The sequence below is a fragment of the Salarias fasciatus genome, chromosome 15 (assembly GCF_902148845.1).
Source record: "Salarias fasciatus chromosome 15, fSalaFa1.1, whole genome shotgun sequence".
NCBI classification, from domain to species: Eukaryota; Metazoa; Chordata; class Actinopteri; order Blenniiformes; family Blenniidae; genus Salarias; species Salarias fasciatus.
This window is the reverse complement of record NC_043759.1, coordinates 10844752-10860577: the sequence shown is the minus strand read 5'-3', so window position 1 is coordinate 10860577 and position 15826 is coordinate 10844752. Positions and strand designations below refer to the sequence as shown.

The following is a 15826-nucleotide window of genomic DNA, read 5'->3' as shown; positions in this document are numbered from 1 at the left end:
TCTCAGAGGAGGCGCTTCATCAGACTGACACGCTGGATGCGCCGCGACGCACCAACATCTGCAACCAAAGTGGACTGAGTGCGCTCCTGGAGTGCGTGAGTGCGAGAGAGAGAGAGAGAGAGAGAGAGAGAGAGAGAGAGAGAGAGAGAGAGAGAGAGAGAGAGAGAGAGAGAGAGAGAGAGAGAGAGAGAGAGCAGTGTTCTGCACTTCAGATGATTTCTCTGCAGCAATACTTCACGAAACAATGGCTGAGCGTTAGTTATGGCGCTTCGGTCTCATTTCAGCGCACGTGTCGCCCTGTAAATCCTGCTTTTACACTATGGAAGACCAGCTGCACACAATTGAGCTATATAGATTTCCTCTGAAACACCTCTAAAGGCCTTTCTTTTCTGCTGTGTGGACTCCGATCAGCTCTAAATGTTTTTGTTCCAGTGCACACAGAGAGAAACTGAAGAATACTCGAGCTGTATACATAATTTATTTGATTCAAAGGCACCTTGTTGAGAACTGCTAATGAAGCCTTGTGACATTTCCCTGGTTAATCAGGCTGTTCTGACCTTTGTGCTCTGTCTTGTTGATGGCCTGAGGGGGAAAATGGACTCTGGTGACCTTGGCAGGGCAATGATTTAAACTGGTGACATCCCAGTCTGGTCTTTGGCACAGGTCTTGGTCCTCAGGGGACAGGGGGGCCTGAGGGTGACAGGAGGCAGACATGTTCTGAAGTTTGGTTAAATGGAGTGTGTCTCAATCAGTCAGGTGGGACTTATGATGGTGCAATGGTTAGAAGTCATTCCCCACAGTGAATATCCTCGCTTCATAATGTTTTTTGGGATGTTTTGAGATTTCCCAAAGACATACATCCAATTATTTGATGTGCATGAATGACTCTGTCTGCTGTCTTCTAGATCAGTTCCTTGCCTTTTGCCCGATGTCAGCACAGATGAGGTCCAGCTGCAGAAACAGAAGATTATTCAGGTTTTCGGACTGCATAGGACACGATTTAATTTTAGACCAGTGTTTTTCTGTGTGGCGTTTGCATGCTGTGCCTGCGTGGAGTTCGTCAGATTTTTTCTAACACAAACCAAAAATATGCATTTCAGGTTAATTCAGTCCTTCTCAGAGCGTGGGAGGATGAAATCCGATCACAGAACTCAAACTGCATCGCATCCAGGCCACTCAGCTCTCAAACCAAGTGACAGTCCTGAAAGCTGGATCGCCTCATATTTCCACATTATGAGATATACTGTTCGTGGCAGTTTAAATCCATTGAAAAAATATCCTCATGCCTTGTATATAAAGTTAAACTTATTGGCTTTGAAGCACAGTTTATGCTTTAAATTTATCTCCATTACGCCTCTGACAAATTCAGAAATAAGTGTGACTGCTTTAATTAAATTATTCATGCTTTTTATCCACTCTGGCTTCCACCTTAGTCCACAACTCTGAAATGAATGAAGCAGTATAGCAGACGGATGAATAGTTTTACCCTCCAATTACTTCTTTTTCTCACAAATTCCTGGCAGTAATGAGTGGGTGGAAGAAAGGAAAAAATCACCCCACACTTTGAGAACCAATGTGCGATTGGAGTATTCCAAATTGAATGTGTGACCGGGTGATTGTGTTTTTTCTTTTTCTGCAGTGTAAGGCCTGTGGTGGACAGATGACCTGTCAAAGTGTGAACTCTACTTTTTCTTCCAAAGTCAGCTAAAATTAGCTCGACCCACCAGAGACTGAACTCAGACAAAGTAGTTACGCACCAACGATGGATGGTTTGTGATATTTATAGCCTGTATTTATGTCCCTAATCATTCTCTGCCATGCATCAGTGACCTCCATGTAAATACCAAAAAAAAAAAGAAGCAAGGCCGACATGGATTTTCAGTAATTTGATGGTGAGTCGTCCTCGTGTCTTCGTGAAGGAGTGCACGCAGGAGAAGGAGAGGTTGTGTGAGTTCACATGTGTCTACGGTATTGATTGTGTTTACACAGTGTTCGATAGCGCTAATTAAATTGAGAGAATTGTGCAACGATGCTATCTTTCTCTGGTGCTGTAACCTACTGAACTTCCCCGCTGGCATCAGATTAAAAGATAAAAATAACACATTTCACTGGCAAAACTCAGTGACTTTGCTAATCGTTTGGTTCTTTTCATCCCGGTCACTTGCCAGTCTGATTGTTTGTGATAGAACACACACACACACACACACACACACACACACACTGAGCTACTGAAGCTGGAAAAATATTAGCGAGAATGATGAGTTCCATTTTCGAGAATTTTTTGGTCATGTGCTTGTTGATGGAGGGAAAAAAAAGCGAGAGATGGAAAAACAACATTATTGGACGGTTTCCAGAATTCAGCAGCCCGCTTTTCCTTCATTAACCACCAGCGCAAAGAACCATTTGTTCCTGTTTTCATTTGAGTTTCTTTCACTTTCATTCTTCTTGTTCGGTGCCTGTCTTTTCATCTTTCTGACTTCTCTATCCGCCCACCAATGCTTGGAGTTTGGCAGCGGATTTTAGAAAGTCCGACTGCTCCATCCTCTAGAAGTGAGATCACTCCTTCGCCTTGATAGTAAAGATCCATGGGTTGTTTTCTGGCTTCGGTTTAATCAGGAAATCCCGCCTCTGTCCAGGAGGCCGACGCTGCAACCCTTTCTGAAATATCATCACGTTCTGGGGTGTTATTACCTTTAGATTGACGCAATAGTTACATAACACCCATCCATCTTTTATGGTGCGTGGTTCCAGCTCAGGGCGTCGGGGAGTCCATCCCCGCTAACTGAAGGGGAAGGCGGGAAGCTGGGGAAACGCAGAGAGACAGGCAATCACACACATTCACAGTGAAGACTTGCGGCAATTAAGAATAATCACCTCAACTTAAACATATATTCACACTTTTGTGCACAGAAAAAAGAAAATATATGCATGTTTTTTTCTTGAGTACTGTTTTTAATGTCATTTTCATGGGGCTTGCGCAGCTGAAATGTACTCCAGGAAAGGCTGATGTTACCATGTTTTCTCCACCGGCATGATGGGAATGTTGATGGAGTGGGACCCGGGCGGCCTGTGAATCTTTCCAACTTTGCTTCAGGGCAGTTTCAGCATCAGCTGCGATCTACTTAAGGGAGCTGCATTTGTCCGTTTTTGTCACTCTTGAAGCGTCGCGTCATTTTGATCCTCTCGACACGGTCTTCTGTGCAAAGCTGCTGAAACATTCACATAAATTATAAATGTTTCCCCATCTGCTTTCACCACGAGGGCAGGTTGGCCAATTCCTAATTTCGCTCTTGCTTTTCGGATTATTTCAAGGCAATGAAAAAAAATATTGAAAATGACTTTGAACTTGGTTTGATTAAATAATTGATGCATAGAGGCACAATCATGTTCCATCCAAACTGTTCTATCTTGGAATAACTTGAGAAATTAGCCATGATTGTGAGGGTTGGACCAATCTTTCGCGTTTTCAGCCCATTGTTCACTCGCCCAACTTAAGCTATCACATGTGGGGTGATCTTGGAGAGTTGAGGCGATTGATTGTTGTGTACCACATCAGGTCATGGGCCTTTCCTTATGTTATCGTTCAATTCTGCTGTCTTCAGCTAAAAAAACAATTGCTTTTTAAAAGCATTCCCCCTCAGAGTCCAGCTTTCACCGCCACAGAGGAGAAGAGACATTTGCACAATTTGACTTCCACTTTCAAGCCGACGACTCTGAGTCTGCAGATGGCGTTTAGCTTTGCTGTCGTAGATTTTGCTTCCCTGACTCTCAGTTGGAAATGTTGTTGTTGAACGACCATCTGTTGCAATAATGGAGCCAGCGCTCTTAAAACTGTTGAGTTTCTTCATTGAGCCTCATTTTCAGTCCTTCTAGCATAAAAAAGTGTGGATAAATTAATTTATAATATAACATAACTCTGCCTATATATAGGATTAATCCACGAAGCTTCTATGCAGCTCTTTAAATCTCATTAACAGTCTCCTCCTTTAGTATAACCTCGTCTCGACAGCACCTGTAGTGGAAACACGTGGCCGTTGTAACATGACAGCGATCGCAGCAGTAATCGCGTTATGAGTGACATTGTTACGTTAATGCTTCGTATTACCATAGTAATTTCTCCTGATGGCAACAGCAAAAAAAGGACAGCAGTGCTGAGACTTCACCCCCCGAATTGTTTTACAATAAAGATGCGTCTTGCATAGATGTGAGTCATATTTTATTAAACTCAATGAAACAATGGTGTATTTTATGTCTTTATACAGTGGCTCACGCTGGGCTCTACTCATTGTTGTGCTTTTGAGCAGATACTGTTCACAGTGAGTAATAATACAGAAACTGAACAATATGTCCTGCATTGAACGAAAGGCTGAATATCATCAGTCCTGATGCTTCATATATAATTTATATTTCCTGTGGAAGTTTTTTTATTTTTTTTATCTGCTTTTCTGCAAGCTTGCAGCAGAAACATTCAGGTAGGTTTTGCTGGACAACTGAATTATCACACTGGCCTCCATCCTGCTGAATCCACCTGATTATTTCTGCTGATTTTGCACTGCGGAGAATTGCCTGTTGGTCGAGACCTTAACTGAACACACTGCGAATCGGTTACCTTCATGCTGCTGTTTCATCTGGAGGTGAGTTCCCACATGAAGCAGAATTAAAGATGTGAATATTTTGTGGCAATGCTGGGCCTCAGTTCTTCAAACATGACTATGAAGAGTCTTAATCTGAATAAAACTAATTCAAACATACAGCGGAAAGTCATAACTCTTGCATGGGGGATCAACTTAATCGATCTTTAGGCTTCAGTGAGTCATAAATACAGTTAATTGAAATCTTCATATCTGAAACTGTGAATACAGTGCGGGGAAGGGACAGACGATAATAAACAGTCATGTGGAAACAGCTCCAGCCTCTCTCTCTGTGTAGCATGTACATTGTCGGCTGTGATTGGTGAAGTTTCCAGTCCTTTCATAGACAGAACAGCTCAAAGGGAATATTTTCTTTTTCTCAGTGGATTTGAGTCTTTCATCTTGTGCTCAGTGAACCCTGCAAAAAAAAAAGAAAAAAGAAAAAAAATTAATCAATATGAACAACAGAATGAGGGAGCCTTATGCAGCTCGTCTGAGTAAAACTCAGCCTGTGTTACAAACACACATGTATGAAGCCGTTCTGGTGCCTGAGGTGCTTTGAATAAAGAGGAGCCAATCTGGGATCTACTCAAAGTGTGCGCTGACATAAATATTAATCAGACAGTGGAAGGAGACCTTTCGCAACACAAGAAAACTTGATTGAAATGTGACTGAACCCAAGAAAATGTTCTCGCTATTAAGATGAATGAACAATGCTATTTGTCTGTGTCTTCTGAATTAGAAGGGAGAGCACACCGTGCACAGGTCAATCGATTCCTTTACATTGAAATTACAATATTAATAGATTCGTGTTTGTCAAGGATGAACTGTGTTTCAGTGAGCCGTTCCTTCAATATTAAAGAATAAAAACCATTTATGATACAGCAACATGTTCATTTCTCAGACCAGACCAGTGGACTGCTATCGTCTGAGTCTGAAGGCTCTCTGGTCATCGACCTCAGATATTCCCTCCACTCCACTCTCCATCCAGATCCTGTTGAAGATCAAAGCCTGTCTGATCGTCCCTGTGTTCTTCACCCCCCTCTGAAACATCCGTGTCACCCACGCCACGCCGCTCTGGAGCATCGCGGCGGGGGAGTAATTGAGATAAATGTGCCATCCGACGAGGGCATTGCCGGCAGAGCTAACACACACACACACGCACACACACACACACACACATACTCATACACATTTACCATGCAACCTGACGAGAGGAGATAACCGCCGGCTTGTTGGTCCACGCCTAAAGATATGAATCCACGAGAGCATAATTCAGAGAAGAAGAACGGGGCTGTAAATGTCCTCATGCTGGCTTTCCAGTGTAACTGATCAGAGCCTTTAAAATCAGCCACTCAAAGAGATACACGGTTATAGAGAGATAAGCACCGAGAGGTCATAAACAAGGTCATAAAGCAGCTTTTAGATCATCCGCCGCAGCGACGCGGCGTGTAAATACGGCGGTGTCGAACTGGAACACGCCTGCCAGCCACAAGTGGGGGATCAACATGAGAGTTTCCTCTCCCGGCTTGTTAAAGCGGCGAAGCGAGGAAAATTAAGACGAAGGAAGGAAGGAAGATCCGGCTGACGCTCAATTTCTCTCCAGGGAATAATTAGAGTTTCAGGATTCGAGATCAATGCTGCATCAGTCGCTAGTGAATTTGAGATTTTCATGAACTGTATGTCAAAGCAGCATTGCAGCGGTCTTACGGTCACCACACTGGCTTCAGAGTCCAGACTTTAACCTTCTTTTAATGGTTTTTAAACGCCTTAATGGTTTTTACCCTCTGAACCCTCGCGGCTCCTCCAGCAGTGACCTGCTGCTCATTCCTGAATACAGAACGTGTGCCCACGGCGAGGCGTACTTTTCAATATTAAGGTGTGTGTGTGAGTGTTGGGAGAATGTGGGGGTGTTAGTGTATGATGAAGGTTTCAGTGGGGTGGTCGGGTTCTATGAGTTTGGATTACCAATCAATCTAATTATCAGTCAAAGCAAGTATCAAGCATTAAAGCAAAAAAAAAAAAAAAAAAAAAGCTTAAATCGAGCGTATCAGTGGTGATGTGTTGTTGCAATAGAAATCCTGCACCAAAACTTAAATCCTATTTTTCCTTCAGTCCCATGTTTAAATAAGTGTTGTGACTTCGGGTAATGATTTGCTGGGAGTTCAGTGAAATTGGATTTCGGTCATAAATACTGCAGAACCCAGAGTTGAGAGGAATTGTGAACAGTTGAGTTATATTATTTCTTTATTTTAACTGTTATTGTTCTTTTTCTTATCACAGACCCTTTTAAAACAGCTGCTTTTCTCTTATGGACTTTTTTTTTTTTTATTTCTTATAATGGAGGTCAAGATAACCGGCTCACTGCTGTGGCTGCTGTTGTTATTTTAGCCCTTCATGTGTTATTTTTTCTCTTGTGTTCCCCCCCTCCTCGTCCCTCCGCCGTCTCATTTGTCTGCGGCCGTTGTTCCGGGATTATGTTTTGCTTTCATGCTTCATAGTCATTCTTATCATAATTAAAAAGTCCAGTGCGGTCAGCGCTCTGTGTCCATGGCGTCCTTGTCGTGCTGCAGCAGATGGGATTTTGTTTGTGGTTGTGGTTTTGCTTACCGAAGTGTTTATTTCATGTCGTCCATGTTTCGTAGTGTAAAGTTGGTGCTTCAGTTTCCGCACATTGCATGAACCCCTGCTGTCATTCATGCTTTAGACTGGCGTTGCTCGTTCACGTTGCGTTTAAAGTCTCTCTTCAAGTCTATATCTGCATCACGTTGCATGTCTGCGGTGTGTTTTCATGCTGTTCGTCTGCTCCTGTCTCATCTTGCCAAGCTGTTTATCAGTTCAACGTTTGAAGTTTTTTTTTTGTTTTTTTTTTACTTTATTCATCATCCTTCATAGAGAATGCAGAGAGTTAGAACCTGATGCGTGTTTCAGTCTTTCATGTTGGCTCCCTGATATTTATGGCCTGATTTGAGTGTTTTCTTCTGTCTTGAGTTGTACTGGCTGCATCTCTAGTTTTCATTTTCTGTAAAAACCCCTGAGCTGCATGGGTCAGGAAGCTGCAGGGATGTTATTTAGAATCTCATATGAGGTTGAACAACATTTGCCACCTATAGATTAGAATTCATAAGATTTATTTTGCTGAACTTACATTAGAACCAATTAAATGTTTTTGTTTTTTTTTTTTTTTTTGCTTTGAAATTCTCTTCCTCATTCATCAATAGTCTGTGTGAAAGAAAAAGGTCTCGGGACTCTTTTGAACTACCAGTTAACATGCCTGTTTGCATGAAGCGTGTTTCAAAGTTCGGCACGATGCTGGATTCGGTCTCTTCGGGGGAATAGTTCACAGGAATCAAACCCTGCAGTGACTCTGGCTTTAATGAGGCACAGTTGGCAGGTATCCTGATAATCTGCATACGTTCATGATAAACAGCGGCAGGTGGTGTGACTGAGGTGATGCCAAACATATCAACACATCATGTATCACATGTCAAGACCTCACATTTCTTCTGAAATCACACAGAAGAAGCTTCGAGTCAGTAGCGTCCCCGTTTCCACTTGTTGTTCTGGGTAACAGCTTATCAGGTGCATCCTGTTTAGAGGAGCTCTGTCACTTTTCAGCCTTTTCTTTCTCCTGCAGGAGCTCAGGTCATTATGAGTCCAGTGCCACGCTCTGTCACAGAGAAAATGAGGAACCGTCCCTCCGGGGTTGTTTATTTGACTGAGAGCTTTTCAGAATGAGCACACACACTTCGCGTTTTTAAGGACGACTTCGAATAATTTATCAATCACGAAGGCGCATCACTCAGGTATCTCATACTTTACATTGACTTACATCGTTTTTCTCGTGGTTTAATCATGCAATCAGCTGTAAAAGTTCTGTGTGTGACAGTCAGCCTGCCCTCACGATGAAACCTGTTCTCATGCAAAAAACACAATTTTCCTTATGAGAGTTCAAACTCTCACATTGTGAGTGTGTGAATACATGTCTCTCCTCTAAACAGCTACATTTACACACACACACACACACACACACACACACAGACACACACACACACGCACACACACACTTGTCTCCTTCTCCATGGGCCCCCCAGCAGTCGGAGATAATGACAAACCACATCAATATGAGTCTGAGAACTGAACATTGGGATTCCATATACAAGCTGTCACATTTAAGTCCTACCCTGTCCTTGCCTGCAGCAATAACATCACAACACCACCAAACAATCTGAACTCTTATTTTTTTTACAAAGAAAATGTGACTGTCTGTCTGAGTGTCTGTGCTGTGATGGACTGGAGATCTGTCTGTCCAGAGTCAACTTTGACCCCAACCATAGTCATCTGGAACTGGCTCCAGCACGCCATGACCCTGAATCTGATACAGTGCTATAAGAGATGCATGGACACATCGACGATGCTGAAGGTAAAAATAAAGGTGTTTGGACAGAAATACTCGTGTCTTCACAGCTGTAGGACACCTTTGAGGGAAGACTCTGCTGAATCTTGCATGTTTGAGGTTTTGTACCTTTATAATAAGCTTTTGCCCAAAGACATTATTATCTGGTGTGAGGTTTTGGTCAGAAGAGTACCCACAGGAAGACTTCCCCTCTCCTCCTGCCACACTGACTCACTCCCCATTTCCCTTTGGAGCCCTCGGCTCACAGCAGAACAGCTCGATATCTGATGGATAATGCATGTGAATGTATTTGCGCCGTCACGATTATACAAACCTAGGATTACTGTCTTCGCTTCATCTCATGTGGTATGTAAAAATCTACTATAATTTCAAGCCTCTTTCTTGAAAATAACCTATTTTCCCAACTTGCCCTCCTGCAGAGATCCATTTTTGCCTCTTAAAAATGTTTTTTTCACACCAGCGGGAAGAACAGTGTGGGTGTTAGATTATAGTACTCTCTGCCATGTAGGTCACAACAGACACTGTTTAGTCTTTTGCTCATCGGCGCAAACACACATATATACACACACACGCACGGAAAGGGAACAGCAGAAATTGGATGATGTTTGAAGATCATCTCCAGGTGTGTCTCTGAGTTTAGCGGCCACACCAGGAAGCAGGTGCCATCTGGGTGGAAATTAAACAGCTTTGGGCCAAACCAGACGGTAAAGCTTGTTTATCTGTTTACAGTCCGCATGAAACACTCAACATTTATCTCTTTTCCTTCACCACAGTGACATTGTCAGTCCTACTATCATCCCCTGATGTTTCCACTCTCATAAGTGAGTGAAGGCTGCTGGTGTCTGGGTTTTTTGTTATGGAAAATTAATGCAATGAAGGTAAAAGTGTGAAGCTGAAAATGATTTGTTGAGACAATCAATCCCTTCACAGCTTCACTGATTAATAGAGACAAACACTTCAGCTCCTGAGGCAAAAATCTTCCAGGATATGTCCCCAAAAAACACGATGTTACAAAATAAACACAGTGTGTATTTACACACGGATATGTGTACTGTCAAAAAAAAAAAGTAAAAAAAATCATAGTTTAAACCCAACCATCTGTATTTTTCCCTTATCTGTCTTGTCGATATCAAGCAGTATGTTCTCCTTATGTGAGCCAGTTTCTGCGCCAGCACACATCAGTAATGTTTAATGTGAGACTCGCATGGTGGGAGCAGATCTCCCGTTTATTCCGACTCGTGGTTAAAATGTGTGTCAGCCCGTGAAAAGTGCAGGGAACAAAAGTCAGATCGTCAGATGTTTAACTTCCTTGAAGAGGGCCGTCTCTCTCCACCTCTTCACACCTCGCCTACAGTCCTGTCCGTGGACTCGCCGGCGTCACAGTCTGCAATACAGCCATGCCGCATTTGGCAGAAGAATCAGAGCTCTTATTTTGGCGGGGATGCGCAGTTTGCCGTCCAACCTTTTGCGAGTGCAAACAGCATCGTAAGTCGTAGAAAAGAAAGAGCGATGCTGACATGTCAAATTGAAACAAGGTTTCATAAAACTGAATAAAAGGCATGTGTTACAACAAGAAAAGGATTCCCTCTTATTTTTTTTTTAAATGTGATTCTTCTGTGAAGTGTGTTGAAAATGAGCCCTGACTCACTGACCTGCTTCTACACCTGTGAAGCTCGTCACGCCAGCTTCACACTGAAAAAACTGCAAAAGGACTGCAGCCTGTGTTGCCGGGCAACTGAACTGTAAAATCCCCACCTTGCCTCCATCTTGCACTGGCATCAAGAATAGAAATGCATTGTGGATGAACTGACTTATGCGCTTTTCAATGGAAATTCCCCATCTTTGACATATGGCGTCAATGTCGGAAATAAAAAAAAAAGCCTCTCTGCAGCTTGCAGGGCACTTTACTCAACATAAAAGCTTTTCACAGAGTAACTTGAAAAGGTGGCCGAAAAAAAAAAAAAAAAACACTCTTAAACTTGTTTGTATCACGCGCAGGCACAGATATTTCAACTGGATCTAGATACTCTCTCAAATATTCTTCCTGATACTTCAAGTACTGAATGAGGAGTTGCTGGACAACGAATTTTGAAGTGCGACTCGGGCGCTGAGCAGTGTGTGTAGCCGTCCCTCCAGATTTGGACAATCATTGCAAATGTTTTCCTGCCAGAAACTGCAGACATCTCAAGAAGCAGTTGTTGAGCCAAAACCCAAAACAGTGGGGTTGAAGAGTAATCCAAGTGCCCCAAGGAATCTGCCTCTCTAGTAAATTGGACTATTATTTGTCATTTCAGCATGATCTCCTGCATATTAAGCAGCCACTTGGAGTAGGTTGTCTTTTCTTGCAATTATTTTCTACTGTTCTCAAAATATTGATCCATGTGTAACAGGACAAACACAGAGAGACAGAGCCACCGCGCTGGCATTCACCTGTGAGAACACAACCAGAACACGTCCAGTCAGCTGAGAATCCATGTTGCCGGACAGAGAAAATAAACCAAAGCAATTGAGAAAAACAAAGAAACATTCCACGCAGGCTCCCTGCTCCAACATGAGCATGAGGAGAGAATCCAAACCACTACTACTTGATCGTTTCTCACCTGGCTCCCTTCATTTCACTGTTTCCTGTCTCGGTGTGTCCTTGAGTCCTCAGTGGTCTGTCTTTTAGCTCTTGTGCCAGCCTGCCTTTTGCCTGGTTATTTATTTAAGATTGATACTGGGCTAGAAGTGAAATATTTTCTCGAAGTGGCAAGAAGAAAGTTAGTTCGGGCAAGGACATTGCAGATTTTCAAAGAAAGCCTTATATAGAAATCCGAGGACAAAGGTGACATGGTCACTCTGTTACACACATTAACCACGTCCACCTGAAAACCAACAAAACAGCTACACAAGAAAAGCTCAATGTGTGAGAATGACTAACTTTATGTGGATTTAAATGCCTTTTATTTGAAATGACAGCCATCATAGAGACAACAATGAAAACAATATTCCTTTGTGTTTTTTTATTTAAGCTCTAAACTTCAACTCTAAAAAAAAGTAGAAAGCCAAACATGCATACATTGTTGTTAGTTTTTTTTTCACCACATGTCCTCCTATAAATGTGAACTGAAGTCATCTCTCTGAAATGTTAGAGTTCAATCGAAGCTCCAGTGGTGGTTCTTTTTTTTGTTTTCTATCTTGTGTACTATTTGAAATTCTGAATATTGTTGTCGATCCGTTGCCTTTTCTAAAATCAAGGTGACATTTATTGTGCTTTTAGATTTAACCACCGTGACATTCTTCAACCTAAACTTCCATGTTTTTTTTTCAAACGGTGCATTTCTCCTCAGCATTCTGATGAAAGACTCTCTCCTCTGTCTCTCACCTTGAATCTTCTGCTGCATTAACCGTTCGTCTGACAGAGTCCACGTCCGTCAATAATTCCCTCGTCGTGGAGTTTCACATCGATCACCTTTGATTTGCTCAACGTGAAATTCATCAACTGTATGAAAATTTGTGCATGCATTGAACTTCTCCCTCAGGATTATTTGTGGACCACAAAAGCACCGCGAGTAGAGCGGCGAGAGAAAAATCACAGCCTCCTACCTTTCTCAGCTCTGTAATTTGTCAGCCGGTGAGAACAGAAGCCTCTGGTGAGAAAGTGGCATGCAGCCATCTATAATTAAATGCCTTTGTGGAACTAATAAAAGTATCTGATTAAAAAAAAAAAAAAAAAAAGATGAAAAATGAAATGTTTCCACAATGGCATATATTTGTTTTGTTTTTTTTTAAGAAGAGGGTTTCAGTTTCAGGGATTCAGTGAACACTTACGTAAGAAGAACCTGCTGCAAGCACTACAACATGCAATCATTTTCTTTGTTCGTTACATCACCCCATCCTCGGTAAACCCAACCAGAGAAAAACACTCGCACCCAAGAGGAATAACAGAAGACGCTCACATCAAGAGGAATCCAAACTTTGCCGTCCTGACTGATAAAACTTAAGCCATAATCTTTTATCTGCTTGATGAGATTTACTGAGTGACTGCCCCTGTATTCATTACCAAAAATGACCCTTAAATTTGAAGAAATTAAATTACCCCTGCTCATCTGTCTGAATTTAACTCAAATGAAAGATTTAATTCAAGACTGTAATTTTCATTATCTTCGTCTCGTGCCTGCAAGCAGTGGAGGTGCAGGTATCAGACAAAGAAAGGGGACACGACACACGGTCTCATAAAACTCAGGGGAAAAAAAAAAAGAAAAGAAAATGTGCATGAGCCTAACTGACAAGAGGAATTACAGGAGCCCTTATCTCGCCGTCGACCTTTAATCCCTCACCGTCTGACTGCGGGGGCAAGACGTTCACCTCAGGCAACTCATGTGGAAGTGAAACTTATCCCAACATCCGAACACCATTGTAAAGAAGATTTTGTGGCTTGTATGTAATTGTTATTCACTTGGTAATGACTTATTAATGTATCGAAGCACAGACTGTTCTCCTGTGCTGCATCGCTGTCTGCTGCAACGTCCTGAACTTGGCTTCATTCAGGAGTTCATTACAGATTCACCACTTTGTAAATCATTCTTCATATATTCCCTCCTCATTCCTTGGTCATGTGTGTTTTATTGAAAAGCATATCCAGCGGCTTTAACAGTAAACACACTTTTTTTTATTGTATTTTCAGCCTGAAGCAGACCTGCTCAACCTGATGAATAAAACTGCTGCTGAAAGTGAAATGACTTAATGAGGCTTTATTGTGTCCCTCATGTAACTGCAGAAATACAATTAGGAGCAATTTACAGTTACTGTCTTTAAACGAGGCACCAATAAAAATCCATTTTAAGATCTCAGATTGAAGAGAATGTATTGCTCTTAGCTCAATTTTGAAAATAAAACACTGACTGACCTTTTTTTTTTTTACTGTATTTACTGGAAGCTGCACCTGAAACACCGTGAGATAACACTGCTCCAGCTGTTTTATCCCTCTCCTGATTCTTCCAGCTGTTTACCTTCTTGCTAATGAATTGTCTTCTGCTCGGTTTGTCTGTTTCTGGCGTTGCTCTGTGAAATCTCGGCCTTTCCTCTGTGGTCCTCAGTCACGGTGTAAAATCTATGGTCAACAGAACAGTAGCAGAGTTTCACAAATACCTACCTGTTTTCGTCATTGTGTGTATCTAACATAAAAATGTTATCGATAAACTGATATAATCCCAAAGATAATTTGTTTTCCACTTGACTTTTTGCCCTAAAGTTTCCACAGATATTTCCCTCATCTCAGCCCCTCCAAAACTCATGATGCCTCAGCTGCATGTGCAGTCGGTGTCTGCAAGCATAATAAAACTATAGAAGCTGCGGCATATGGCCTCTAAACATGAGAGGCATGACCAATATGATGATGTTGTTTGTGTTTTGCTGAAGGCACGGAGCTGACAAAAAGCCTTGTTTAACAGCAAACATAGCTTAGCCTTGTTTTTCTGTCTAGATTCACTGGATGAAGCCTTTGTGGGAGAAAAAAACAAGATGGGACCTACCCCATCAGAACGGACTTTTATGTATTCTTAATTCTTGCTTTAGTTAAAACTATTTTTGTTTCATTTAAATAATGTTGAAGATTTAAAAAAAAAAAACCTGATTTGTTTTGCAGGGTTCAAAACTTCATCGAAACACATTGAGAATGTTCAACATTTTCATTTAAAGGTGCCTCGATTTAACTACACATAATTAATCAGCTTCTTTTTAGCTGTACAGTTAAAGAAAAAAAAAAGCATAATGGTCTTTACAGTCAAAGGCAGCAGAAAGTTCTGCTGCTCCACGGCGTTCCGAGGGATTATGGCCATTCATGACCTGCTGTCAGTCACAACAACCTGCAGGAACAGTCGTCCATCCAGGGCCCCTCTCTCTCTCTCTCTCTCTCTCTCTCTCTCTCTCTCTCTCTCTCTCTCTCTCTCTCTCTCTCTCTCTCTCTACTTTATATCTTGATTTGTGTTTTCACCTTGGTGTGTACTTCATCTGTGGCGTTGCCATGGCTACCAGGTCACGACAGGCCAAATGTGATCTGCAGTAGTGTAGCATTGTGTTTGTCAACAGTCATAGGATGCGTTTTCTCAGCTGTGGAAGCGCAGTGGACTTCCAAACCCATTTCTTGTTTGTATCGCGTCACGTTCCGGCCTCAGCTTTCACAATTAATACGTTTCTTTTTGTGGCTTAATGGCATTACAAAAATCCAATTCAGTGGCGCGGTAACCACAACAAACAACAATTCTTAGGACTGCAGGGCTTAATCTTCCTGATTGCAATTAATAGAGGTGTCTCAATCTGAGCCTGAGTGCTCTGAGTCTTACCTGAACCACAGCATGTTACTAAGAAAAAGAAAACAAAAAAGAAACATAACCCCATGTGATAGAAAATTAGATAATTGGAAAGACTGTGATTAAATAACGATGTGCTGCATTTACTGTGGCTCCTCTTTCTGATCAAATAGATCAGTTTCTCCTCCTACAGCACATTTTTAAATTAAAAAAAAAGTTTGGCTGATGACTGAGTGATGTTCATTTTCATCTAGTGTGATTGAAAAATAATGGTTTTTTTTTATTTTCTACAATTTGTGAGCTGAACAAGAGCAAAAAAGAAGATGAGTGAAGGTCAGAATTTGGCAGCAAAGTGTCCTGCAATCCAAAAACATGCTCATTAGGGGAACTGGCGACTCTCAGTTGTTAGGAGAAGTGATTGGGCGGTGTGTGTCAGCCCCTTGAAGAACTGGGACCGCTCCAGAGTTCAGAGGAACCACGACTTGTTG

The 15826-nt window shown here is 42.0% G+C and overlaps 1 protein-coding gene across 1 annotated transcript in view; it reads right to left on the bottom strand.

The window, feature by feature from the left end:
- Nucleotides 1-15826, bottom strand: part of cmtr1 (cap methyltransferase 1) — a 506633-nt gene that overhangs the window by 72970 nt on the left and 417837 nt on the right. The gene's annotated exons all lie outside the window — the stretch shown is intronic.